General features: G+C 40.3%; 1 protein-coding gene across 2 annotated transcripts in view; it reads right to left on the bottom strand.

Annotated features, from left to right (window-relative positions):
• Positions 1-26,824, bottom strand: part of CDH11 (cadherin 11) — a 104,662-nt gene that overhangs the window by 38,874 nt on the left and 38,964 nt on the right. Inside the window, exon 2 of one of the 2 annotated variants that reach the window (XM_033157162.1) lies at positions 21,045-21,164. The gene's annotated coding sequence lies outside the window, so the exon portion shown is untranslated. The remainder of the gene's footprint in view (positions 1-21,044; positions 21,165-26,824) is intronic. The other variant, XM_033157163.1, reaches the window with a different exon arrangement.

The following is a 26,824-nucleotide window of genomic DNA, read 5'->3' as shown; positions in this document are numbered from 1 at the left end:
TGAACAGACTATAGTTGACTCCCCCCGCAGAGCGTGGAGTCACTCAAGGGTTAACCACCCATGAGGTGGAGCCTGTTGATGCAAGATACAACTGGAAGCTCCACCCCCTGAAGTCACCGGAGGTCGTGCCAATGGCGGAGAGGAGCTGCCGCGGCTGCCCAGGTGCAGCAAACCCCGTCCCCAAGTCAGCCCTATTGGCTGACTTCTAGGGGCGCGGCGCGGCGGGGGGAAAGGTAAGGCTGGGCGAAACGCCCCCGCCTCAATGCCGGAGCTGGCTCCCGCTCACAACCCCTCCCCTCGCTGAGGAGGAGAGGCTTTCCAGGATTCTTGAGGGAAAGTCATATGCTTTATATGTGCATTGAGTGTTTATTAAACATATGGTGTGGCTCTGAATTATACATAAAATGTTGGGGGGGGGGTTGCGGAGTGACACTGTTACATGAAAAGTAATTTCTTAACTCTGTAGCTGGGGCTTGACAAAAGACCAATTGAGCAAGATGGATTCGAGGCAGGGGGAGAATTAAGTGGGTTAGCACAAAGAAGCAAAAAGGGAATTGACTGGATGGAGTGCATGACCCAATTTTTCAGTTTATCCCATGCTACTATGGGTAGCTAGAAATCAAAGCAAACACGTCCATGAAATAACTGAAATGTGGAAAATCAAGCATTTGAGTGCCCAAGAGTCACACCCTACCTGCTGCTTAGAGCTTCTCCTAACAACAGGGTGTTCTTTGCTGCTTCAGACCACAATATAATTGTGTGAGTTTAATATGCTCTGCATAAACCTCTGTACGTAAATCTTTGAAGGGATTAGAGTCTTATTCTTTTAATACTCTCCCTTTTACCTTGGAGATCTCTTGGGGCAGCTTTAAAAATTACATTCTGTGTGAAGTTATGAATGAAATTTTTAATCCCTTGCATTTAAGAATTATCTCTCTTGGCTTGGTATTGGATAAACATTTAAATCTGGTAAACTCCAACTGTTCCTAAAAATAGCTTTTTTCATAGTTGCTTTCTCCCTGTGGCTGGTTGGATATTTTGTATATGGAACTGATAGAATAAGGGCTGATTTGAATACAGTACAGTGGTACCTCTGGTTACGAACACTTCTGGTTATGAACACTTCAGGTTACGAGCTCCGCTAACCTGGAAGTAGCTGCTCCTGGTGGCGAACTTTGCCCCAAGATGCGAATAATGGAAATCAGACACCAGAGGCGCACGCGCAGCAGGAGGCCTCATTAGTGAAAGAACGTCTCAGGATAAGAATGGTTTCAGCTTAAGAACAGACCTCCGGAACAAATTAAGTTCATAACCAGAGGTACCACTCAGTGGTTCCTCAAGTTACAAATGCCTCAGGTTACAAACACTTCAGGTTACAAACTCTGCTTACCTGGAAGAGTTACCTTGAGTTGAGAACTTTGCCCCAGGATGAGAATGGAAATTGTGTGCCGGCAGCACAGTGGCAGCAAGAGGCCCCATTAGCAAAAGCACGCCTCTAGTTAAGAACAGTTTCAGGTTAAGAACGGACCTCTGGAACGAATTAAGTTCGTAACTAGAAGTACCACTGTATCTATTTAGCTTAAATTTTCCTTCCACTAATCAACTAAACATTCGGTTGATTTGTATGCTGGTAAAACTAATTAAAGATTAGAAATTCATGGTGAAAGGTTCTGCCCAGGTTCTATCCAAGTTTCACATATGTCTTTGAAAATTCTGGAGGGTCACTGGATGGTTTCAAACTCAATGAACCAGGTTGGAGTGCAGTGCAGTGCAGTGCATTCTGAGTGTTTGAGTTCTCTCCCTCTTTCCATGCTCTTACCAGACTACAAATCCCAGTAAGGTATCTTTCTGTTGACCATAAAGGAGATGGAGAGAACTGAAGAAGCGTGGAGGGAGGGAACGGAGTGATTTCTCACTTGCAAAAGTAGCAGACCTGTGGCAGGCAAGCAAGGAAGGCTATGTGGTTGTAAGGGTTGAGTGCATGTGCATAAATCCAAAGGATACACTGTGGTTTGTGGCAGGCACCTCTGCCTGGCCCCACCTATTTACAAAAGTCTATATTTTTTGCCCAGTATTTCTACCCTAAGACAGAAGCTGTGTCTTTTGTCCTGTGTTTCAATTTAAATTGTAATATTTTACTTTCTAAATTTGCATCTACGCATATTAATAGTTTAACAGAGAAATTCTGTTTCTCTGGTTTTGGTTTCATTTTCAAGCATGCACAGTGTCTAGTGAAGGCATGATTTGAAAGTGCAGACAAAAGCCCCCAAACTGAATGATTTCAAAATAGGAAAGAGAGAGAGAGAGAGAGAGAGAGAGAGAGAGAGGGGAGAGGAGAGGAGAGAGAGAGACTAAAAGGATTGGGAAATGAAAAATGGTTGCAAACTGAATTTTACATCCTTCAACTGCCCTGGGGAGTTGCACTTGAGATAAATGTGACATTGACTGTCTATTTTTAAGCACACACTCAGCAGGAATAGGAAAACAACCAGCATAAGAAAAGGAGTCTTACTAAGGAACACAATGATTGATAGTATCATTTGACATAATGACTATGCTCTTGGAGGAGTTTACTTTAAATAATAATTGTATACTTGTGTGACTTGGAGCTAAGTGGAAAATTCATAATTTACCGTGTGCTCAAAATCCAATATCACCCTAGCCTTTGCCCATTCCCATTCCAATAGCCTATTTTCTATTATATAAGTGAGTGGTTGTAGATGGGGCCCTGAGGGAGAAATAACCTAAGTCAAGAAGCTGCCAATTATTATATGTCACATTCACATTTTAAGCCAGTTCTGAGTGCTTTTCATTTACAAGAGGGCTCGTGTGTAAGGAGGTCAAAATTAACCTTAGACCTTTTCTTTTTGTTTGCAGGTTTATGTAGAAAAAAAGTCTATACAATTTTCAAGCCCTAATAGCAGCCTAATTTCAACATGCAACAGAATTTGCATGCTTTAGATCTAAACTAGTACAGAGCAAAAGGAGGCAGATTTTGCTTTCATATTTTACACACACACACACACAAACTGTTGGGAGGCATTTCTTCATTTATTTTCATTTGGAACATTTATTTTTAATTTTGTTTCAGAATTAGAGTGAGACCAATTAGGTGGGGGGGGGGACCCAAGAAGCGATGAAGAAAAAATAAATTGTGTGTGTGCAAGCATATCAAACATATATATATCCTTTCAAATTATAGGCTTTTCAACAAAGTCTTTTAAAGGGAACTTGTTATTTTCATCCCATTCTTCATCTATATTGGATTGGAAATTGTTTTCATTAATTATATATGTATATCACTTCTAGCTGTTTCTTTGGAAATGATTCATAAACAAGAATAAACAAATAAATAATCAAATGGCACAGACACACAACTGCCACTGACCCTGGGGCTTTTTGGTGGTTCCTTTTTCGAATGAAATTTCTAACTCACTTTTGCTTTCCAATGGAGATGCTCAGAGGTGCTAACAAAGTTTAAAAAAGTCAATAATCTTATCATTAAAAACAAATGAATAGATACCACAATACAGCACAAGAGCATTAAAAATAGCATTAGCAAAGATTCAAAAGAGACAGAATTTACAAATAAATAACCTTACAGAGCAAAAGAATCTAGGGATGGGAAGAGGAACTTTTGGGTCCATGATTTAATGTTTATGCAAACAGATGAAACATATTTGTCTGTTTTTCATAGAATTAATAGCTTATTGTCTTCAGAATTAATAGCTTATTGTCTTCTTCTTTACACATGGTGATTTTTAGTAATGAAGATTGGTGACTGAAAAATGTTGATTACATATTGGTATTTATTGAGTTTATTTCATTTACATTCCTAAGAATTTGGATTGCTGCTGCTGACAACTTTATAATCTCATCAAGGGGTTAATGAACATGGAAACCCCCAACCCCAATTTCTTGAGGCCAAGAAATTGCAGTCTGCAGCTGAATCCCCTGACCTGGAACTGACTGTCTTGATCAAAAGGTGCTGAAAGTCTGTTTTAAAAAAAAACCCCAAAGATTTTGGATTCACCAAATAGTAGGCTACCAAAGGTATCCTGCAGATTTGAATTAGGAGCAGTTTCATTCACTGAATGGGCTAGAGCATCACTTTGCATAATTGGGATCTGCAAATTCTGCTTTTCAATTGCTTCTGGAGTAATTATGTAATAGGAGAGTTGCTGCCACTCTGAGTCCTGACCCCCCTTTTTTCCAAGATAACCATAAAGAAACAGCAGTTAAACTACACAGAACTAGCTTTCACAGTTTCTGCTGTGAAAATTATTCAGGGGGCAAGAGCCTTTGTGCATCTCCCATTTTCTCTGAGCTGTCCAGCAACTGTCCTTTATACTATGTAGTCCTTTGTACTACAGGAACGGGGAAAACTTTTTCAGTCCACATTCCTTTCTGGGCAACCTTCCAAGGGCTCTTGGTGGGCAAGACCAGAGCCAAAAGTAGGTGGAGCAATGGATGCAAATATTGCCTCTGTACAACAACAACAACAACAACAACAACAACAACAACAACAACAACAGAAGAGGGCAACCAAAATGGTCCAAGGCCTGGAAACAATGCCTTATGAGGAACGGCTTAGGGAGCTGGGCATGTTTAGCCTGGAGAAGAGAAGGTTAAGGGGTGATATGATAGCCATGTTCAAATATATAAAAGGATGTCATATAGAGGAGGGTGAAAGGTTGTTTTCTGCTGCTCCAGAGAAGCGGACACAGAGCAATGGATTGAAACTACAAGAAAGAAGATTCCACCTAAACATTAGGAAGAACTTCCTGACAGTGAGAGCTGTTCGGCAGTAGAATTTGCTACCAAGGAGTGTGGTGGAGTCTCCTTCTTTGGAGGTCTTTAAGCAGAGGCTTGACAGCCATCTGTCAGGAATGCTTTGATGGTGTTTCCTGCTTGGCAGGGGGTTGGACTGGATGGCCCTTGTGGTCTCTTCCAACTCTATGATTCTAACAACAACAACAACAACAACAACAACAACAACAACAACAACAACATTATTTATACCCAGCCCATCTGGCTGGGTTTTCCCAGCCACTCTGGGTGGCTCCCAACAGAATATTAATAATAATAATAAAAAGCAATTAAACACCAAACATTTAAAACTTCCCTAAATAGGGCTGCCTTCAGATGTCTTCTAAAAGTCAGATAGTTGTTTATTTCCTTGACATCTGATGGGAGGGTGTTCCACAGGGTGGCCACTACTATTGAGAATGCCCCTCTGCCTGGTTCCCTGTAACTTCGCTTCTCGCAGTGAGGGAACCGCCAGAAGGCCCTTGGTGCTGGACCTCAGTGTCGGGGCTGAGTGATGAGGCTAGATACGCTACTTCAGATATACTAGGCCGAGGCTGTTTAGGGCTTTAAAGCTCAGCACCAACATTTTGAATTGTGCTCGGAAACATTTCAAGTTTCTACACACACTCATACACCTCTCTCTAGCCTTCATCCTAATAAGCAAGCGGCATTATCAGAGCTGAATGACACATTCCAGCCAAACAAAACAAAACATTCAAGAAGGATCTGAAGTAGTGCCAGAGAGTTGTATGATCGACAGAGAGGATGTGTGGCATGCGGGGAGTTTCAAGGATCATTTAAAGAGGCCTCACACATGGGCAAGGTGGCAACAAAGACTGAAAAGGAATGCTACACACCATGGACACAATTTAGTTAGCATGAAGCACTTTTAAATCACTTTGATCACCATGAGGGGGGATTAATCACATGCCTAAATCTCCCATTAACCATACCCCATGGATTTAGATATGAAACAGCTAGATACTGGCAATGTCATGCTATAAAGAAAAAAACCCACATTCATCATTTTCATATGTGTGAAGATGTGCCAAGATTGCTAAAGTAAACGCATGCAGAATGTTTACCTATTAAGTGCAGATTAATTAAACTCTGTGAGAATTAATTGGTTCTCCACAGTCAGGTTAGGCAACCTTTTAAAGATCACACAGCTTGCACATTTTGGATTTTGAAAAATGCAGCTCTCCTCATCAGCCAAAGCAAAGATTCGATTATCATGATCACCTTCTTTGGAGGAAGCTAATTCTATAGGAGGGGAGCGTATGTTTGCAAAGGTTACAAACAAAAGTGAGCAACTGAAGGGGTCCAGTGATTTTATAACTGCTTGACTGTTTTGTTTTGTTTTGTTTTGTTTTGTTTTGTTTTGTTTCTAGACATCTGCTGAAGAAGAGTGCTGTTTGATCGATGGGTCTTTCTTTTGACAATCAGAAGGTGTCATCCAAAATATACTGGTAATGCTGTTATACAAAACTATGGTGTGACCACATTTGGAAAACTACAGTATATACAGATCTGGTTGCCATACCCCAGAAAAGATATCGTAGAGTTGGAAAAGGTTCAGTAAAGGGCAACCAAAATGATTGAGGTGGTGGAGCAACCCCCTTGTAAGAAAGGTTGCCATGTTTGGGACTTGTTGGTTTAGAAAAAAGCTGAGTAAGAGACAGCATTGTAAAAGTTTATAAAGTATGCATAGCATGGAGAAAGAGGATAGAGTTGTTTTTTTGCCCCTCATTCTCATTACACTAGAATTCATGGACATTTAATGAAGCTGAATTTTGGAAGATTCAAGATAGATAAAAGAAAGTACTTCTTCATGCAGTGCATAGTAAAACTATGAAACTTAAATCCACAGGGGGCAATGATGGCCACCAACTTAGATGGCTTTAGAATTGGTCAAATGGATGCAGGAGAAAGCTAACAATGGCAACTAGCTATAATGGCTATGCTTTGCCTCCATAGTTGGGGGAAGTATTGTATTGAATAGCAGTTGCTGAAGAGTACAGAAGGAAAGAGTGCTCTTTTTCTCAGATGCTGCTTGGAAGTTCCCCACAGGCATCTACAGTGGCCACTGTGAGAACTAGATGCTGGACTAGTTGGCACTTTCCTTATGTTTTTATGAAATATATTTGATTATTCCCTTTGTACCCCCACCTTTCCCCTAAGGACCTCAGGGAAGCATTATTTTTATTTAGATATAAAGTGCACTTTAATAAAGAATATTGCAAGGTGGCATACAACTTAAAAAACACACAAATACAAAAAAAAAACCACAAAATGTAAAAGCTAGTTGGCAAAGAATCTCAAGTTTCAAAGGCTTGTCTGAATAATGCACCTTGCAGAAGACATCTAAAAGCAAGTGGATATGACTCCTGTTGAACCTCTATTGGCAAGAAGTTCCACAAGGCATGGCTCTTCCCACTAAAAGCTTGGTTCTTGGTGAAGGCCAGCCAAACCTCAGGAGAAGGGGGATCACCAAAAGTGCCCCACCCAAAGATCTCAGCAGTTGAGGTGGATCATAAGAAATCAGATGGCATTTACAGTGCTTTGAGACCAAGTAATTCAGGGCTTTGTGAATTAGCACAAGAACCTTGAGCCTGGCCTGACTGCAATTTGGTACTCTCAGCAAAGGAGTAACATGTAGCCAGTAGCCTGTTCTTTTGAGAAGTATGGTCACTTCATTCTGAATTAGCTGCAGCTTTTGCGCCAGATACTGTTTTACTGTTATCAAGCATTGAGGTTACCTATGTATGGACCACTGTGGTCAGGCTATCCAAGTCCAGGAATAAGAACAGCTGGCATACCATCTGAAGCTGGTGGAAGTTGGCCATAGAAGTCATTGGGCTCTCCTCCTACCCATTTTATCCTCACAATAACCATTTGAGGTAGATTAGGCTAGGAGATAGTGACTGGCCCAAGGTGACCCATGATTTGAACCCTGGTCTCATGGGTCCTAGATTGACATTCTAACAACTGCACCACACTGTATGAGTAAATCATGTTCCCCCCCCCACTCTCTTATGCCCAGGGGGTGGGGAGAGCTACGGCAATCCCCCCATATTTGTACAAGCAAATTTTTTTTAAAAAAATACCACATGTAACTGTATTTAAAGACACCTTTGTTAATCCTTCACTGATGATTAATTTCTTTATAGGGGATTCAGAAGATGAAATGAGTTGAGTGTCAACAATTCTTGGCAAGCTCTGGAGATCTTTAATCAGTTCATTTCCATCCCAGGATAAGTGGTCATATAATTAATATAGCTGGGATGTAGCATAATACAGGATGCAAGAATCACAACTAAGCAATCCTTGAAAGTTAACCATCCAACCTTCTCAAAAAACATCAACAACTTCCAATGAAGGAGAGTCCACCACCTTCTGACATGGTCCTCTTCAACTACTCTCTCTGTCAGCAAGTTCATCCTAATGTTTTCTCTGAATCTCCTTTTTGTCATCTTAATCCATTAGTTTGGTTTCTTCTCTCTGGAGCAGCAGAAAACAACCATACTCCACCTGTGACAGCCCTTCAGCTATGTGAAGACAGCTACCACAGCACCTCTAAGTCTTCTCTTCTTCAGGCTAAACATACTAACTTCCTCAACTGTTCCTCATAAAACTTGCTTTCCAGACCCTTTATCACCCTGGTTGCTCTCATCTGCACATGTTCCAGCCTTCTTAAACTGTGGTGCCCACAGAACTGGACACAGAACTCAGAACTGATGCCTTTCATTGTACTGAATTTGCAATTATGGAAACAATTATTCAGAAATTGGCTTATAACTAGACCAAAATATGTCAACCCAGAACAGAAATACTGTTTTTCTGGGCCCAGTGCAAACCTATAACACAGCTCTTCTCTTAAAAACATCCAATAACCTCATTGTTGCTTTGAAAAACTGCATAATTGCTTGGCTTCCTTTTTGCTTTATTGAATGCGCATTGTTGAAGTGCCTGGCTAGAAAGGCCATACTACATATTTTGCTCAATGCACAGTGTGCTGTTACATCTCATTTTTATTTTTCATTAAATTTGTATAATTCCAAAGGGTCTCATTTTTCTTCTTCATTATTTCAGAGATATTTGTGTGTGTTTTTTTAAAGAATTTATTGGTATTTCCATACAAAACAACAAATAAAAACATACAAACTACAAAAAATACAAATACAAATATAAATACAATACAAAATACAAAGAGATATTTGATGTGGCCAAGCCAGATGTTGTGGACAACAAATCCCATTGGCCACCAGCTAACTGTCAGCAGCCAAGGGTTATGGGTGTGGGAGTCTACAACATTTGGAGGGTGTCACATTGACTGCCTCTGCCTTAAGTACAAATGTGGAAGGGCAGTTGTTATAGAGACTCCAGTGTATAGTGACATGAGACTTGCCCCTTATCTCCTGTCCTGTGACATGCCAACAATCTTGGAGGAACGTTTTTACTAACCCTGGTAGCCGTGATGGTGGCCATTTGGTGGTGACGGCTGTGTGGCTGTAAAAGAGAAATGATAAACCTGATGCACTGCTGTCATGATAGGTAACAATCCCTCCACCCACTTGTTCTTTAGTAAGGAAGAAAGAAAGAAAGAAAGGGAGAAATAGCTGTACGGTACGCATTAAGCATAAGTGTGAAGTTTGACCTTGATTTTCTATCCACAGCCAAACATAGCCAAGATTACTGCTGCTTTAGATAGTCAACACAAGTGCTTTGTTTGTTTTTGTCCTTTTGAAATTCAAAACAGTGTTCTGAAACATCAAGTTGACATATTCAAAGCGACATATTTCCATACCTAGAGATAGAAGGAAGGAAACTGGATTAATATATCACTTAAAGGCAAACCTACCTACCTCCAGCCAAGTAATGTACACCAAAATGATGAACCATGCATGAAAATGCATATATTAGCAAAAATAACAAACAGATGCATTGTATTATTCCAAGAGACTTTTGAGCGCTGACTGGTTTTAGGGAAAGGGCTGATGCTGTGTTATTTTTATTGTAATTATATGTATGTTTTAATACAGATAATTACAATAAACACACATACAAGTTTTAATTCATTCTTTCTTTTTTAAGATATCTCTTCCTCCCCCCCCCCCATGTTTTTAGCTGTTCCCATTTTATCTGTAAGCCACCTTGATTCCCTGTGAGGGGAAAAGGCAGGAAATAATAATAATAATAATAATAATAATAATAATAATAATAATAATAATAGCAGCAGAATACTAAGGAGAATGGTTTTGCAAAAGTGTGCATAGTAGGCAAATTTGCACATAAAATTTGCATATTGGGATAAATGCTGGTGAATTTTCCTGAAGACTTAAAAAATTGAAACTCATGTAGAAAGGTGGAGAAGTGAACTTTAAATTGGAAAAAGGGTGGGGAGGGGGGTGGAGAGAGAGAAATGGAAAGAAACTGAAATTGACACATTCATCCATGCTAGATGTGGCTCACTGTTCAGAATACTGCATTTTCTGTTGCAGCACTTCTTGACTGGCTTCTGCTTCTGCCTGGTTGTAACAAACTTCACTAGATTTTACATGCCCTGGATATCCCATATAGATGCACTGACAGAAGTATACCCTCAATTCTGCCACATAACCCTTTCCCCGAACTCAGTACTGGCCTTATACCCTGGACCAAGATGCTTGAGTCTAGATAATGTACCCATTTCTCACCCACCCACCATTGCTTGAGGTCTGACCCAAGCCCATCAAAGACATCAACATGCTGATTCTTACAGTCGCCAGGGACCTGGGACCCAAGAGTGCAACATTTCTTTGTAGCAAGTGCATTTTATTGATGAAATATAGCCATATATCCTTTGCGGGGGCAGGGGAGACAATGGCTTAGTACAAGGTCACAAACAATCAGGGAAGGAGTGTGATACTCAACAGGCAAACGTCTTGAACTGGCTTCTGTTGGATCGTTTTGTTTATGCTGCAAGAAAGCAGCAGTTGTGGTTGGCTGTGCTGCGCTACAGCATAACAGAATCTTTGTTTGGCTCTGCTTGGTGCCATTTAAACCAGTGTTTTTCAACCACTGTTCCGCGGCACACTAGTGTGCCGCGAGATGTTGCCTGGTGTGCCGTGGGAAAAAATGTGTTTATTTGATTCCTATTCAAGAGAATTACTTTATATATAGTCAATATAGGAACAGAGTTAAATTTTTTAACATTTTCTAATGGTGGTGTGCCTCGTGATTTTTTTCATAAAACAAGTGTGCCCTTGCCCAAAAAAGGTTGAAAAACACTGATTTAAACATTGTGATTCATTGAATGGAAGGCTGCTTCCTGTAAGGGTCGCTTTTCTCCTGTGTTTACAGGCTAGTGGGGGCAGGCAGTGGGGAAAGAGAGAAAAACAGCCCCACTGAAAAATAAAAATGGGGGGGGGGACAGAGGAAAGGAAGATTATTAAAGATTAATACAACTTCTGGAAGTTGAAAAAGGCCACTGAACCAATCCATGTCTCTTCCCTGTGCAAAACAATAGCAGCGGGCAAAAAATAAGACAGAAATTAGATTTTAATTGATGAAAATCTTGTGTGCATCCACTGTTGCAGTTGGGGAATATACTCTTGTGATGTGCAATTAAACAAAGCAACTGAATATACTCTCAGAGTGCTGGGATGGTGTTCCAGTTAGCTTCAGCTCTGCCTTATCGCAGGGCTACCATTTTGGATGGCAGTGGTTGAGATTGGTGGTGGAGTGGGAAAGCATAGCAATATTTCAGTATGAACATAGGGACATGGGAGAAGTTTGATTCAGTTTGCATTTAAAAATGAATCTTTCTGCTTTTCATTGTATTTGTTTATTTATTAGGTGTAACATTATTTTTCCATCTATAAGACACCCCCATGTATAAGACGCCCCCTATTTTTTGACATTATTTTTAGGGGAGGAACCTAGTCTTATACATGGCAAAAGACTGTATTTAATATGCCTTCCTCTAGAAAAAAAAATCTGGGGTTGCCCATGCATCTACACACATAGCCTGGTCAGCAGACTGAGCAGGCACACAGGTCACCTGGTCACCCCATAATGGTGAAATGTTTTGCCTTAAATTATTTCTCAGTTTGCAAACTCAGTTTCATTTTATATACGAATCCGTGTGCTTTTGTCTTCATTTTTGGATAGGCAATTTCCTCTTCCATAATCAGCCATCCTACTAGGCAAGCTACCCACTGGGCAGTCCCATAGAGGCAGGTGGCAGAAATGGGCATTTTATTGAGCACTTGAGAGGCCACCAAGCACAGCTGGCTGGCAGCTTGGTGGATCCCAGATTATGCAGGCTTGCTTTTGTCCTGTTAACAAAGATTTTCTCCTTATGCTCATAGCAAGCATTTGAAACCTGGTCTCTGCCAAATTTGTTGGAAACAGCTCTTCATTAGCAGGCAGAGAGAGAAAAAGAGAGAGATCGTTTTTATTCAGGTATGTGAAAGGCAGAAGGTTGCTACATGCTACAGGGTAGTCATAATATGTTACTGTTTCCCTCCAACTTTGTGCTATTATTTTTTCTTTCTTTTTAATGAACTGTCCAGTCTAGTTTAGCAATGGGAACAATGATGGAGCTGCAGTATAAATGGCTTATTCAGTGCATTTGTTTTCATTGGTATTATTATTATTGTTGTTGTTGCTATTATTTTTTTTATTTTACAAACCTCCCCCACCCACCCAGCACCAGAGTATAATTGAACAGCATGGAGAGTTGTTGCAAAGGCAAGTTGTCAGGGGTGAAGCAGATCCTATACCAGAAATGCATTCTTGACACCACCACACCCAGTTATAAATTCTCCTTCATATTTGCATTGTATGAAGGCAAACCATGTGGGGGAAAGGATTCAGGGCCATGTATTTTTGACTCCATAGACCAGATCATTATCGAAATTAGCCTTGTGGGTCAAATTCACAGGAGGGCAAGGTGACCCACTAGTAAATCCCATGGCACCACATTGACGTCAGGTGCAAGGTGCTTTGCAGCTTCAAAAGGCTGCCTTTATCCATATAATGTTGTTAGAGAACTGTCTTTTCTAAAAACACGTGAGAGGGCCTTTTCTGCAGTCATCCCCCACTCCCACCCCAGTAAATTCCCCCCAGAGCTTGGGTCAGAGGGTAGTCAAACATTTCTATTCATTCAAGCTTCCGTGCCCTAGTTATTTGGACTGCTGTGAATTTTACAGTTTTCTATAGTTAGTTCATATTTTATGCTGTTTTACTGTGCCACACTGATCTCCTGAGGGCCAAAGAGCAAGATATAAATAATTTTAAATAAATGAATAAATAAAACATTCTTTCTAAGTAACATGGTATCTACACTATTTCCTTGCATACCCAAATCTAATGAACTCAGAAAATTGGCATGTGCTGCCTTCTTTTGATCTCAATTTATGATACTTACGTATATTATTATATTTTTCCCTCTGTGATGCAAGCTGCTAAAACCCTTATTTATATGCAAAGAGGCACATACTTTAGAAATTGCTACCACATTCTGGGATTGCTAATACTTCTGATTAGCAATTCATCTATGCAACCCTGAAAAATTGTCTAAATAATTAGTAAATTAATAGAGGCATAATAAGGCTCATCTAGGGAAATCAGCAAAGCTGTTCTCTGGGCTTGTGCACACTTTACCCTAAAATATGGTTGCTCTCTGTCCTCACATTGCAGCAGAGGTATGCTGCATCTATGCCCACCACCACCCTGGTAGAGTTTCAATTGCCTATAAATTTTAGGTAAACACATAAAACCCCAGGCCTGGGGACAGAAGGCAGCCCTCTGTGTCCTACACCTGCCAAGACTACACCCCTTCAATGAGCTCTCTTTTGCCTGGATGAGTATTTTCCCTGGTCTGGAACATGTCATGGAACTATGATCATGCTTCTTGCTTGCCTGGATGGAGAGAGAAACGTGTGCATATTGAACTCTCTCTGTATTATCGAGAGAAAGATAGGAGCCATACCTCCCCACATTTTCCTCTGGCTCCTCTCACCACTGGATTGTGACCTTGAGATGAGTCCTCATAAGAGACTAGGCCTCACGATTAAATAAAATAAAAAATGAAATCCCCTCCTCTAATCCAAAGGAACATACTGCAGTTACATTTTTCTACAATGTATAATGGATCCCAAACACACGTTCATTTAGAACATAAAAAGATCACTGCTGGATCAGACCAATGGCCTGCCTATTCCAGCATCCTGTTCTCACCAGTTTCCAGTGGGAAGCTCACAAGCACACCAAACCTGCTGTACCTGGAACTGGAAGTGAGAGTGCAGCTGACTCCAGAATGGATGTGGGCAGCCTGAAGAAGCACTATCTACATTGGTGCCTGCCCATAAAATGCAAGCCTAGAATGAAAGACTAGGGTGATGCCTGCCGTTTCCAGGGACCTTCTTTGTGATTTCTTTTTTTAATGTAAGAGTTTTGTGTTTGCTTTGGCTGAGAGCCGGGGGGGGGGGGGGGATGGGTGGAGACCATTGATTATTGCTTTCATTTTATGGATCAATGGTCTCGTTAGTAAAATTCATGTAAAATTGCTGTTTTATGGGTTGTTTTTAAAAGTCTGGAGTGGGTTAATCCATTTTGCATTACTTTCTATGGGAAAGCTGCCTTGGTTTTAGAACGCTTTGGTTTTGGAACAGACTTCCATAACGGATTAAGTTTGGGAACCAAGGTACCATTGTACACATATACACACACTTACATTTTTATATTTTAAATAGTATGAATAAATAAAGCAGGACCTGAGCGCAACAGCACTCTCTCCTACGGCTTCCACAAACTGATACATGTGATGGCTTGATTAAATTAGCATCTTCTGAATGAACCATCACAAATTAAACACTGCAAATAGAGCATGCTCATGTGGGAACAAAAGTGTGGAGTGCTGCTGCTCAAGATGTCAGCCACTATATTCCAGCCCACTCTACTGTCCCCCTTGCAACTGTCACACATCATTCAATGTCCATTGAGAATATACATCTCCATAGGTCTGTTTTTTGGAGGGAGGGGTTTCTTCCCACCCACTTAGGGTGGTTGTTGTTGGTTGGTTGTTTTTACATGCCTAAATATTTTGGACCTTCAAACCATAGGGTTTCCCAAAGTCATAGAATTGTAGAGTTGGAAGCGACCCTGAGGATCATCTAGTCCAACCCCCTGCAATGCAGGGATATGCAGCTGTTCCATATACCTGCTTCTTGTACTATTTTGCCACATAAAGCAATATCACTCCTAACTAAGCATTGGAAACACAATGAGTTATATCAGGCATAGGCAAACTCAGCCCTCCAGATGTTTTGGGACTACCACTCCCATCATCCCTAGCTAACAGGACCAATGGTCAGGAATGATGGGAGTTGTAGTCCCAAAACATCTGGAGGGCCGAGTTTGCCTATGCCTGAATTATATTGTCTCTAACACTACATTTTTATGCAGTCTGCTCAGACATTCAGCATTACACATTAAAAAATAATAAGTAGCAATGTGATGAAAAATCGAGACATACATCTCTATAGGAAATGACCCAAAGTGCAATGGCAGCCAAAAGTTAAATGATATCCTCTAATCTACCACTTAGTAGATTCCAATTTCCTTCTACCAAATTGTCTCTATGGGCTGATTCATTAAATGAGACCTGCACTTACTTAAAATATGAATCAGAAAGTAATTACTGTGATTTATAAAACAATCTTCATATATACAAGCAGGTCATCCCATTGCTGACCATGGAAGCCACATACACATACATCTGAACTGTAGCCTACAGCCAGAATTCCAAGATTGAGTATTCACAATAGAGATTTGTATCCTCAGTCAAGGATTCTTCCATAGTATTTCCAGCAACAGCCACCTACTAGGCTAAACTGTCCTCAAGACCAACCTAGAGTGTGGAATTTGGGGAAGGAAGAGTGCAACAAAGTTGAAACAATTAAATAAGGCCAAGCTGAGCCTCACTATAGTCACCAGTTGATGGAACATTTCTATATGCTATTTTTCATTTTTGCCTCAACAGTCATAATCATTTTTGTATATTTCACCTTTGACTGCCCGTTGAAGATTTAGATACCGAAGCAGGAAATTTACATTCTTGAGTGAGCACAGCAGGAATGAAATCATTTCAGGGGAGAACAAAATATGAAGTGAAACAGAGAATGTAAATGCCATATGGACACCCAGGTTTACATGACAATCAACAGAAGTGGTGCTTGTTTGTTCTTCTTTGCAGGAAGACAATTGAAATTCTTAATAGAGTGGACACCTAAAATCAACCAGCAGAGAGTCTTCTCTCAGAAATTATTATAAGCATGACAGCTTCCTCTGTATATCAAATTCAAAGATGCTGCAAAAATCAATGGGACACTTCTCAGAACTGGATGCTGCTTGACTCAGACTCCCCACCCCACCCCCCTGTTCTTCACACTTCACACTTTATCTCACTTCCTTTAAGAAATTGGATCAGGCCAAAGGGCCATCTAGTCTGTACAACAGGAGACTCTTAATCCCACGGTCATGGGTTTGAGCCCCACGTTTGGCAAAAAAATATACTGCCCTCCATCCATAGATCATGAGGCAGTTCACACCAGGGAAACCCAGATGCCTTTGAGAAGCTGAAAAGGAAGACCTTAATGCAGCAGCACTCTTTTCCGCTTGTGATTCCTAGCAACTGGTCTTCAAAGACATACTGCTTCCAACAGTGGAGACAGAACATAAGCATTGGGACTGGATGACAGCCTTATCATCCATGAATTTCTCTAATCTTATTTTAAAGCCACCCAAGGTGTTTGACATCATCATGAAGTCTTGTGGGAGCAAATTCCATAGTTTAATGATGTCTGGGTGAATAAGTATTCTGAATTTTACAACATTCAACTTCATTGGGTGGCCCCTGGTTCTAGTGAGAAAGGGATAAAAAAGCAACTATGCAGATTATCTACACCATGCATGATCCTGCACACCTCTACCATGTTTCCCCTTACTTGCTCCCCCCCCCAAACTATAATGCTCCAATGTCATAACCATTGCCTCCTTGACCATTTACCAGTTCTGTAATATCCTTTTTGAGATGCTGCACCCTGGACTATACACAGTATTCCACATATTGCTGCACTATAGATTTTTAGAACTGGATTATGATATTGGCAGCTATATTTCAATCCCTTTCCTAACAATCCCTAACATGGATTTTGCCTTTTTCGCAGCTGCCACACACTGGGTCAATGTCTTTACTGGGTTACTCACCAAACTCCCAAAGACTTAGTCTTGCTCTGTCAACTCAAATCCAATTAGCATATATTTGAAATTAGGATTTTTGAAAAAGTAACTGTTCTTTAAAAAAAAACTTTAAAAATTGTAGCTGTTCCTGATAAAAAACCTATTGCCTTGCCGTGGCTCTTGGATGTTGTCTCCATAATTTCACCACAATTTCATGATGAATGTCCATGTACCTATAGAAACCTGATAATCTCCTGCTGTTCCTCACGTATTGACATTTCAAGGTTGTGATCATGCTTCATGAGCTCCCCTGCTGACTAAAATAGATTCTCAACAAGGCCACAAAGGCAAAAGAAAAGAGAAAAATGAATTTGTAGATACAGTTTTGAGTGATGGAGGCACAAAACTTACAATTATCCTTCTATTTTTCCATTGTAACTTCAGGAAATGGAACTTTTTTTTTTTTTACCAAATTAGTAAGAGCTCCTCTTATGCCACACTTCCAAAATTAGGATTTCTAGAAGCTCATTCCGCAGCCTCTTTTCCTCAGTTGAGACAGGTCGAGGAAAAGTATGGGGTGGAGGTAGTTAAAACAAAAACAAAACTAAAAACTAAAACCCACAGGCCTAAGCACACATATGTGGAGACTGACACAGTATCGCTCCTGCACACATATACATATACACACATTAGCAAAAGGGAAACATTCTCCAGCTTTCACAGCTTTGAGTTTGCCATTAAATGTGTTCAACAGCCCCATGATTGTTTTAAAAAAGGGATAGGGATTCTCTTCCAGGGCAAGGGCCACATTCCCTCCTCAATAGCCTTCTGGGGGGGCCACATGCCAGTGGTAGGTGTGGCTAGAGGCAAAAGTTGGCAAAGCAGCACTGTGAATTTGTACAGCAGCCCTTTGCACATTAGGCCAATTTCTACACATACATAAAGCTCATCTCTCTACCCACCATCCAGGCAGAGTTCAAGAACTGCTTCCAGCCAGGCAAAAATACTGAAGCGGGATACAAAGGAGGCCTGGTGAGGGATGTAACCTAGGTAAAGTCCCATGGACCACACAGAGAGACTTGAAGTGCTGTATTTTCCCCTTAGATGACATATAGATGTCGTTGCCAAATTAAATTGATCATTGTCTGTTTAAGCATCAAATCAATGTTACTAACTCTCGAGACTAATTGCTACAGTCTGCCTTAACTGGCAAATGAACTGGCTCTCCTGTATTGAGGGTTTTTCTTTTTCTTTTTTTAAAGAGATGTCACAGCGCACAGGGCATTTAGCTGCCAGAAATAAGATTATCAACACTCAAGGACATTTTGAGCAGAAATGAAGCAGCTGTCAAGCAGAACATTGCTACCCTGCCTGTAAAACAATATGAATGAGTCAGCTAAGCACCGAGCTGTAATGTCATAGGCCTAAACACTGTATTATGAGCATTGTAATTCAGTTGGGAACTTAACATCAGATGCAGCTAAGAAGGCTGTTACTGGCATGATATCTATTGCAGCCAAGGCAGAAAAAAAGTTCGGGGCAAGTTAAAATGTGAAAATTCTTATGTTTCAACAGCATGCATATTCAATGACAGATAAAAAGAAAACATGAATCTACAGAGTCTCAGATGGTAAATAAAAATAAATAACCAACACAAGCGAACAGAGAATAGCTGCAAAAAGTGAGAACAGTAGGGATGTGAAATTCCTTATTATCCTAATTGCTTCACACTCCAGCACTGCTCTACAGATTTTAGGCTGGAATAGTGAGGAAAATAAACACATTGACTGATCACGTGTAGCGATGTACAAATCTATCAATTGCAGTTTTGCTTGGTTTTCAAATCTTAAGTTCCCTTCCCCACATTAGTTTAAGAATGCTAGTCCTCATGAAAATTCATCAGCATTTTAGGGCAATTTTCTCCTAATATACACATTTTTGTATGCAATTTCCCCTAATTTTCAAATTTTTGTGAAGCAATTTCCTTAAAATAATGCATTTTAAATGACATTTTCACTAATATACAGTATGTATTTCCATGCACAATATACCAGAGTGTTTCTATTTCTGTACCCATTACTTAGCTGGAAGACTGCATTGCAAAATTTGAAGAACTCCATATTTCAAAGGATGCCTGTGTTCATGTATTAACTTTACCCCTCCCCCCGTTATCTTCACTTATTATTTTGGGAAATGCAGATTGGTTTGCCTTTAAATGTGAATTGAATCTAATTCCTCCTCTATCCACAGTCACACGTGAACAGCAGAGCTATTACAGTTTTGAAATGAGTGGCACAACATGAAGTAGTTAATGATGAGCTGATGAAATAATGAGATGAAAATAAGCTCAAAAGATAAGCCTTATAGTCAGGAAACTGGGAAATATTTGGGTCAAACACAAGAACCATCACTATGGATTAAAACCACAACTGGTTATCAACAAACTCAAAATGTAGTAACTGCACATCAAGTATGAAACATATGCAAAGATTGACAAGCTATCTCAAGTCAATGGTCCATTCTAGCTCAGAGCCGGAGAACCTTTTTCCCTCCAAGGTTTGCACTTCCTTCTGGGCAACCCTTTGGAGGCCACATGCCAGTGATGGGACCAGAGGCAAAAGTGGGCAGATCAATGAATACAAACTGTACCTTTACCTAGGAGGCTAGTTTGTATATATACTCACACACCACTCTCTATCCTCCATCCAGGCAAGCAAGAGACATTAATTGGTGTTTAAGGATGTATTCCACCTAGGCAAAAATAGTCAAGGGTGGTGCAAAGTGGTGCCAGTGAGGAACGTGGCTGGGGAAGGACCCAAGGGTAGCCCTAGCACCTAAGTGTGAGGTGCCTCACCCCTGGTCTAGCTCAGCACTATTTCTAACAACAATAGCAACCAGAAACCTCAAAGAGATTAAAATAATAAATACAAAAGAAAAGAAACCTCAAGGAGATTCATGGTTCACCACCGATGGAGGTACTCCCCCCCCCCTTTTTTTAGGGAGTGCTGGCATAGCTTGCACCTTTTTTGTGCTTTGAGTGAGGTGACCGTAGTTCTGACTATTCCTCTGCAACCACTTTCCTACAACCCTTCTTCTTTGACAACCACTCACAACTTTGTAGCACCTTGACAGCTCCTTAACCACTTCCTTGTGGCACCAAAGGCACCATACTTTAATGCAGAAATACTGTAGGTCACAGTGAAAGCAAGACCAGCGGTGCACAATTTTAAAGGCATATTGGCCCTAACTGGGAAAGCTTCATTGGTATTGGCCAGCATTCTTTCCAATTAGTAGAAAGCTATTGCAGTCACATTCCAGCAGGATATACCACAGAGCAGGGAAGGCTGCAGAACACACTCTGAGTGGGATGCTGCTGCGCTGAGATTGGTGTGCGCTATTTTGATTCGCAGCTGTGCCTATCTGATAAATAATAATAATAATAATAATAATAATAATAATAATAATAAATCTTTAGATGAGGGTGCCAGTCATGCCATGTTCAGGCACTCTTCCTCTCATGTGATTCCAACAACAGTAAACCAAAGTTATTTATCCGGTCATACAGCCAGTAATAAAACATGTATACATCAATACCGTACATTTTCTAGCATACGCTAAACTGCAATATGTTGTGCTCATATAAAATAAGGACAGAAACAAACCAAGTTACAATTTATCCACCAAAATGTTTTGCAGCAATGAAAAAAAGAAATCTAGCAACTATTTCCATTACTACCTGTAATTTCTTTGTGTCAGTAGGCCAAAGTTATTCAAATGCATACAAATTAACATGTATTAATATTCTGTGATTACCATCATGTAAGGGAAGCACACAGGTGCTCTTAATAGGGAAGTCATCAGAATCATGAAGGACTCCATATGAGGAATAAATGGAAACCACCTCTCTCTCTCTCTCTCTCTCTCTCTCTCTCTCTCTCTCTCTCTCTCTCTCAAAATAGGATTCCATCCTTGCTTGAAGCGCAAGCTGTTGTGATCAGGAATCTTACCTTCACCCACTGGAAACCCATTGCCAATTGAAGTAGCATATTCCACCCATTTCAGCAAGTCGGCAGTCCCAGTGAAGAGTCAAGTTCTGTGAAGCCACGTATCCAGTATCCCAATTCTTTCTGGAAAAGAAAAGAGGGGTGGAGTTCAGCTGAAATTCAGAATGGCAATATAGGCTGAATAAAAGCATAAATAAAGTCTTTAAAGCATTCCCCCTTTCCTGGGACCCTGGGGAATTTTGAAGGAGGGAAGAGCCTCTCAACGTCGATATTTAAAAGTAACAAATACAGACATATTATTGGAGGGGGGGATGTTCCCATAATTAAACTGCTGGAGGCCATGTCAATATCCCACATGTTGTTTTCTTTCCCTTCGAGACAAAACAGAGTATCATGAAAGAGAATGGGCTCTGGAATCATTACCATGTGTAAGAGACACTGTTGCAAAAGTAACAGCTAGAGTCTTGTTGCAGCAGCCAATTAGAAGATTCTGCTGGCTCAGGCCTTTCGAAGCACTGTGAGGCAAATTAGAAAGGGAAGAGAGAGAGAAACAGGCTTGCTCTTCAGTGTGTGGACTAGAGACCCATATATATGCTTGAGAGTGAATGTTGTGTCGTAGTTAGAATTCGGAACTTAGTTCCATGGAGATGTGGGCTCAAACCCCAATTTAGGATGAGATTAAACCCCTAGCCAGGTGTTCTTTGCTAATTGGCATCATGGAGAGGGAATGCAGAAGTGCAACTTCAGGACATGTTTTCTTTCTTTCTGAGTGATGATGTCATGTTCCAAACTGCCCTGCTAACTGACCCATCCTCCTTACTCCAGCAAGTGCATGAGATGAGAATGAAACTTCCAGTTTGGTTCATGGCAGTTCAGCATAGTAGAAGTCAGAGAAGAAGAAAACCAAGGAGAGGTTGGATACCTTCTTCCAGTGGTTTTCTTCCTTCCTTCCTGGGGGTACTCGATGGAATAAGATATGGCAGGGGTAGCTACTGTGGAACCCTTTAAATGTCGTTGGACTCCTGCTCCCATCACCCTCAGTCAGAATGGTCCATGGTCAGGGATTATGAGAACTGTGGTTGGATATTATCTGAAGAGCTATCTCTGGGACAGGGAGTTCCATAGCCTGGGCACTACAGCTGAGGAGGTCATGTCCCATATACCCACCAATCACACTTCTGATGGTGGTAGAATGTAGAGGAGGAAAGCATGGAGGAAAGTTTATTCAGCCCTAAATAACAACAACAACAGCAGCAGCAACTATTATCATTATTAGGATCCTATTACTGTATAGAATTGTAAAGATAGAAGGGACATCATCTAATCCAACCCTATGCAATGCAGGAATCCTGACCACAGACATTCCTGGGTGGGCTCGAACCACCAACCTTCTGGTTAACAGCGAGACACACTGACCCATTCTCCCACAGGCTATATGCAAGATTTCAGATGACTTACTTTCCCACTGGCTCACAAGTAGATAGATAGCTTCTCAGCAAGGGATAGATGGATAGATAGATAGATAGATAGATAGATAGATAGATAGATAGATAGATAGATAGACAGATAGATAAAGATGCATATATTTGCATTTGCATTGGAGTTTCTGAATTCTGACATACCTACTATAATGTGTCGTGGGGTTTATATCTGCCTTGGACCTTTGTAACTTGTACATTACAGAAAATAATCAATTATGATTCCCCTACAAAGGAAAGGTAAACCCAGGTGGTAAACATGGGAAACTTAAACTAAAAGCTGTATTTTCCTCTCCCAGGGTATTAAAATGGATGCATAATGCATTTTGTCAGTTATAGACAGAAATGCCGACTAGCTGATACTTCTTAAGGTATATTTCTTAGGAATAACTCATTAAGAAGAATTATACATATCTTTTATAACATGTTATGGATTAGCATATTTGTCATAAGACAGAACCACGGGCATTGATTATGATTTCCAAGCAACAGATGGAAAATCCATAACAGCCATTTTTGGATTTATTTTTTGACAGCCCAGCTTATTTATTCCAATTTCAGGTTGCAGTGTTCAAAGTCAAAATGCAACGATCAAGGGGGTGGTGGTGGTGGAAAGCATCATCAATAACTCATCACCAATAAACATGTAATTTGAATGGAATTGATATAGTGGTACTTTTAGCCCAACTCATAACAAGATTATTGTTTTTTTCTCTTTTTAAGTAAGGCATTTCTTGAGGAGTTGGTTTATACTGAGTGGCAACCTTAGGGATTTGGAAACTGTTGGTACTTTGGATGCAAAGAAACGGGGTGCCCAAAAAACCAGCCCATTGTCCCTGTAGTAATTACTTCACAGTGCCTGATGCTAAATGGACAGTCCTGGGTCCCAAGAACCAGCTGAATCCTGTATTGTCCTTGCATGATAAAAAGATTAGAGGCTGAAAAGCAGAGGAACTGAATCTCACAGCTTCTTAGACTGCACAGTGAAAAGACCATTGTAACATCCTCATAAATCCTCAGCTCCCTGGGCTCTTGACAACTAAAGCAATGGACAATAGAATTCTTGTGTTCAACAAAACAATCATTGTCTGCCAAAGGGCTTATCTGCTTAATTTACAAATGTCTTTCATTGTCCCCAAATAATTTCCTATTAGAAAAAAAACCCCTATGACGAAGAGAACTAAATAAATATTTGCAGATTTGTAGTATGTTTGCCACCATGACTGCATCAATAGTAACAATAAGGACTATAACAAAATATGAGACCATTGCAGTTTTCCTTTTCTCAGGCCCACATTTATCATTACTGTATATGCCAGAATGTATATGCATTAACATGGCACATCACTCTCAGTTTTAGGGTGCTTTTAGATGGGTATTGGTTGTGAGACTGACGGTCCTGATGTGTGCTTTTTTCCTTTTTTGCTGCATCCCCAAATGCCATTGGCAATAAAATGCCTACTGGCATTTTCCCCCTCATTTAATCCAGATGTACCCTTTCCAGGGAAAATCAAGTAAGTAAAAAAAAGGGGGGGCTAGTAAATAGGTAAGTTTTTAAAAGCAAGTTTTCACATCGTGTGATACCTTAAGCAAGAGAAGCCTTGCAAATTCTTAAATGCCTTGACACACAACTGAATCCACAATTTTACCAATTTCCCCCTTCCTTTTTAAAATCTGCCCCCTGCAATTTATAAAATATTCAGGGCCATGTTCTTGCTTTAGTTTTGCAAATCTCAACAAAACCATTGGGCTGCTTCCAAGCTTGGTGGCAGCAAACTAATTACTTCCAGACGGGCTTGGCTGAGTTGAACAGACCCAGGGCTCAATGAATATTCCCCCAGACTGTCGATTACAATGGTCAAGGCTGACCTATGTCAATTCTGGGTCAGACAAAATGCATTGTAATTGAGGCCCTGACGCATTTTGACCTGACCATAACAGATCAGCCAAGGAACTCCCTGGGCAAATACGACAGAAGACATTTTTCTAAATCAGGGCTAAGAAACCTGTGGCAAACAGAAGGGGAAAGCTTTGACCCACTGGTGGCAAGTTTAATCCCAAAGGGATTAGTGGTATGATACTGGTTTCAATGCATAGTGCAGAAGAGGCCTAGGGGGGGAAATGTATTTGACACTTCTAGTTACTAGACATTCCTCAATCCACATAAGCTTCATTCAGCAGAATAAAAATTTCTGGCACCTCACAGTTCTCAGATTCTTCAAACATTATTTCAGCCATTGTCAAATATATGTCTCAGCCCATCTTTCAATGTGCATATTTATCTATAGTAAAACAACAACAACATACAAATCCATGTCCACATTGCATTTTAGAATTCTCCTTTAACTTTCTGCACATTTTAATGCTTCAATCCTTTCAGAGAGGAAAGAATGTTGGCTTTTGACATACAGCAATATCAGTCAGGGGATGGTGTTTTTTTTCTGTAAACAATTTGCTCTTTGCCATGGCAGAACTGTTTCTATAAAGAAGGAATATGAAAACATTGACTCAACCATTTTCCATTCTGTCTCCAGTACCTCTTTAAGATGGTAGTTTAGGAGCTGCGCCCTTGTTCACACTGCTCACCAACCCCCCACCATTCCCCTCAAACAAAACAGCCAGTTTTAACACGGGGAAAATAGCAAAGATGTGTACAACACAGAAGCTGACACCAGAAACCTAACACAGCAGAGCCTTTCCCAACTCCTTTCTTGCTATACTCAAACCTTAATTCAAACTGCCACTTCCCCCCTCCACTGTCTGCCTCTGCTCACTCTACTCAAACCACTGACATTGTTTAAAATCACCACTTTCCATATTTCAGTTTTTCTCCAAATTCTCCTTCATTCAAACTTCTGCTGTTGTGTAAAACCAACATTTTCCACTCAGTGTTTCCCTATCCATGGTCATTGGCCATGCTAGTGGGGCAAGTGGAGTTCGAGTCCAACAGCATTTGGAGGACCACAAGTTCCTTATCGCTGTTTTAGATTAGTCCTGAAGACCTTCCTCCAGCCACCTTTTAAAATGGAATTTAAAAAATGGCTGTTGGCTGCGAGTTTATTGTTGTGCTGCCTTAACTGTTCCCATTTATGATGTTTTATTCTGCATTATTTAGTGGTCTTGGTTGATGTGTTTTCAATTCGTTTTCCTAGATCTATTTTATTTGTTTTTCATTTGATGTATTTAATTTTTCACTTTGTAAGCCTGTGTGTGTGTGTGTGTGTGTGTGTAGAAAAGCAATAGAGAAATAATGAATTGACTAATCCCCTCACCCCTGTGCATGCACACGCCATTTACAAACAGTCAGGGATCTCCTGGGACATGGAGTTGTATCCAATTAAGTTGTACTTGGAATAGTAATGGATCTAAGTTAGTCATGCCCATTATTTTCAGCAGGTCAACTCTGTATAGAAGTCTGCATTGGATACAACCCGTTGACCCTGGCTTATTTCACAGTCAACTGCCTCATAGGTGTAGATCAGGGCAGCCACTTAAGCACCATCAAAAGAGGACAAAAGACAATTTGCATTAAAATTGCACACACACAAACACAAACACAAACACTATATATATATATATATATATATATATATATATATATATATATATATATATATATATAAATATATCTCACCATACTTGGGGGAAACTGTGACAAGGTGATTTGTGTGCAGTGATGCTGTCGGGGCTGAACTTTGGGCTATAAGCCGCTTGTTCCTCTCAAAAGAATGAACAAGAGCCCAACAAATTCACCAGAGCTATCTTAGAACATTCTGAAGTTTGTAAAGTATATGGAGGAGTGAATCTGTCTTTGATCTTTCTCTGTTTCTCAGTTTCTCATTTTTCAAATCCAAAAATTCAGTTATTGACATTTCTATACCTGTTTGCCGTGTTTTTTAAAGTCCTCATGAAAGGACTTTATAATCTGCAGTTTTGCTTAATATACACATTTCCGCAAAGCCATTTGCCCTATATGCTATTCTTACTAATATATTCATTTTTATGCACACTTTACCTTAGTGAATGCATTCTTCTACACTTTACTTGACTGCAGAACTGCATCATAAAATCTAGAGAAGCGTAAATTTTGAAAGGTAGCTAAGTTCCTGTTCCTGTTTTGTTTTGGAATATGTGAAGCAGGTGGGCTCGCCTTTAATTATGAGCTGGGGGTGGGATTCTTTCCCATCCCCAGTGAAGTAAACACATCTAAAGAGTTTTCTTGCCACCATAAGACATTTAAATCCAGAGTCTAAAATCACCGATTGGTACTGCTGTGTGGCTGCTTGGTCTGCTGTCCAGACAACC

This window comes from Lacerta agilis, chromosome 8 (genome assembly GCF_009819535.1).
Source record: "Lacerta agilis isolate rLacAgi1 chromosome 8, rLacAgi1.pri, whole genome shotgun sequence".
Classification (NCBI taxonomy): Eukaryota; Metazoa; Chordata; class Lepidosauria; order Squamata; family Lacertidae; genus Lacerta; species Lacerta agilis.
This window is presented reverse-complemented; position numbering and strand designations above follow the sequence as displayed.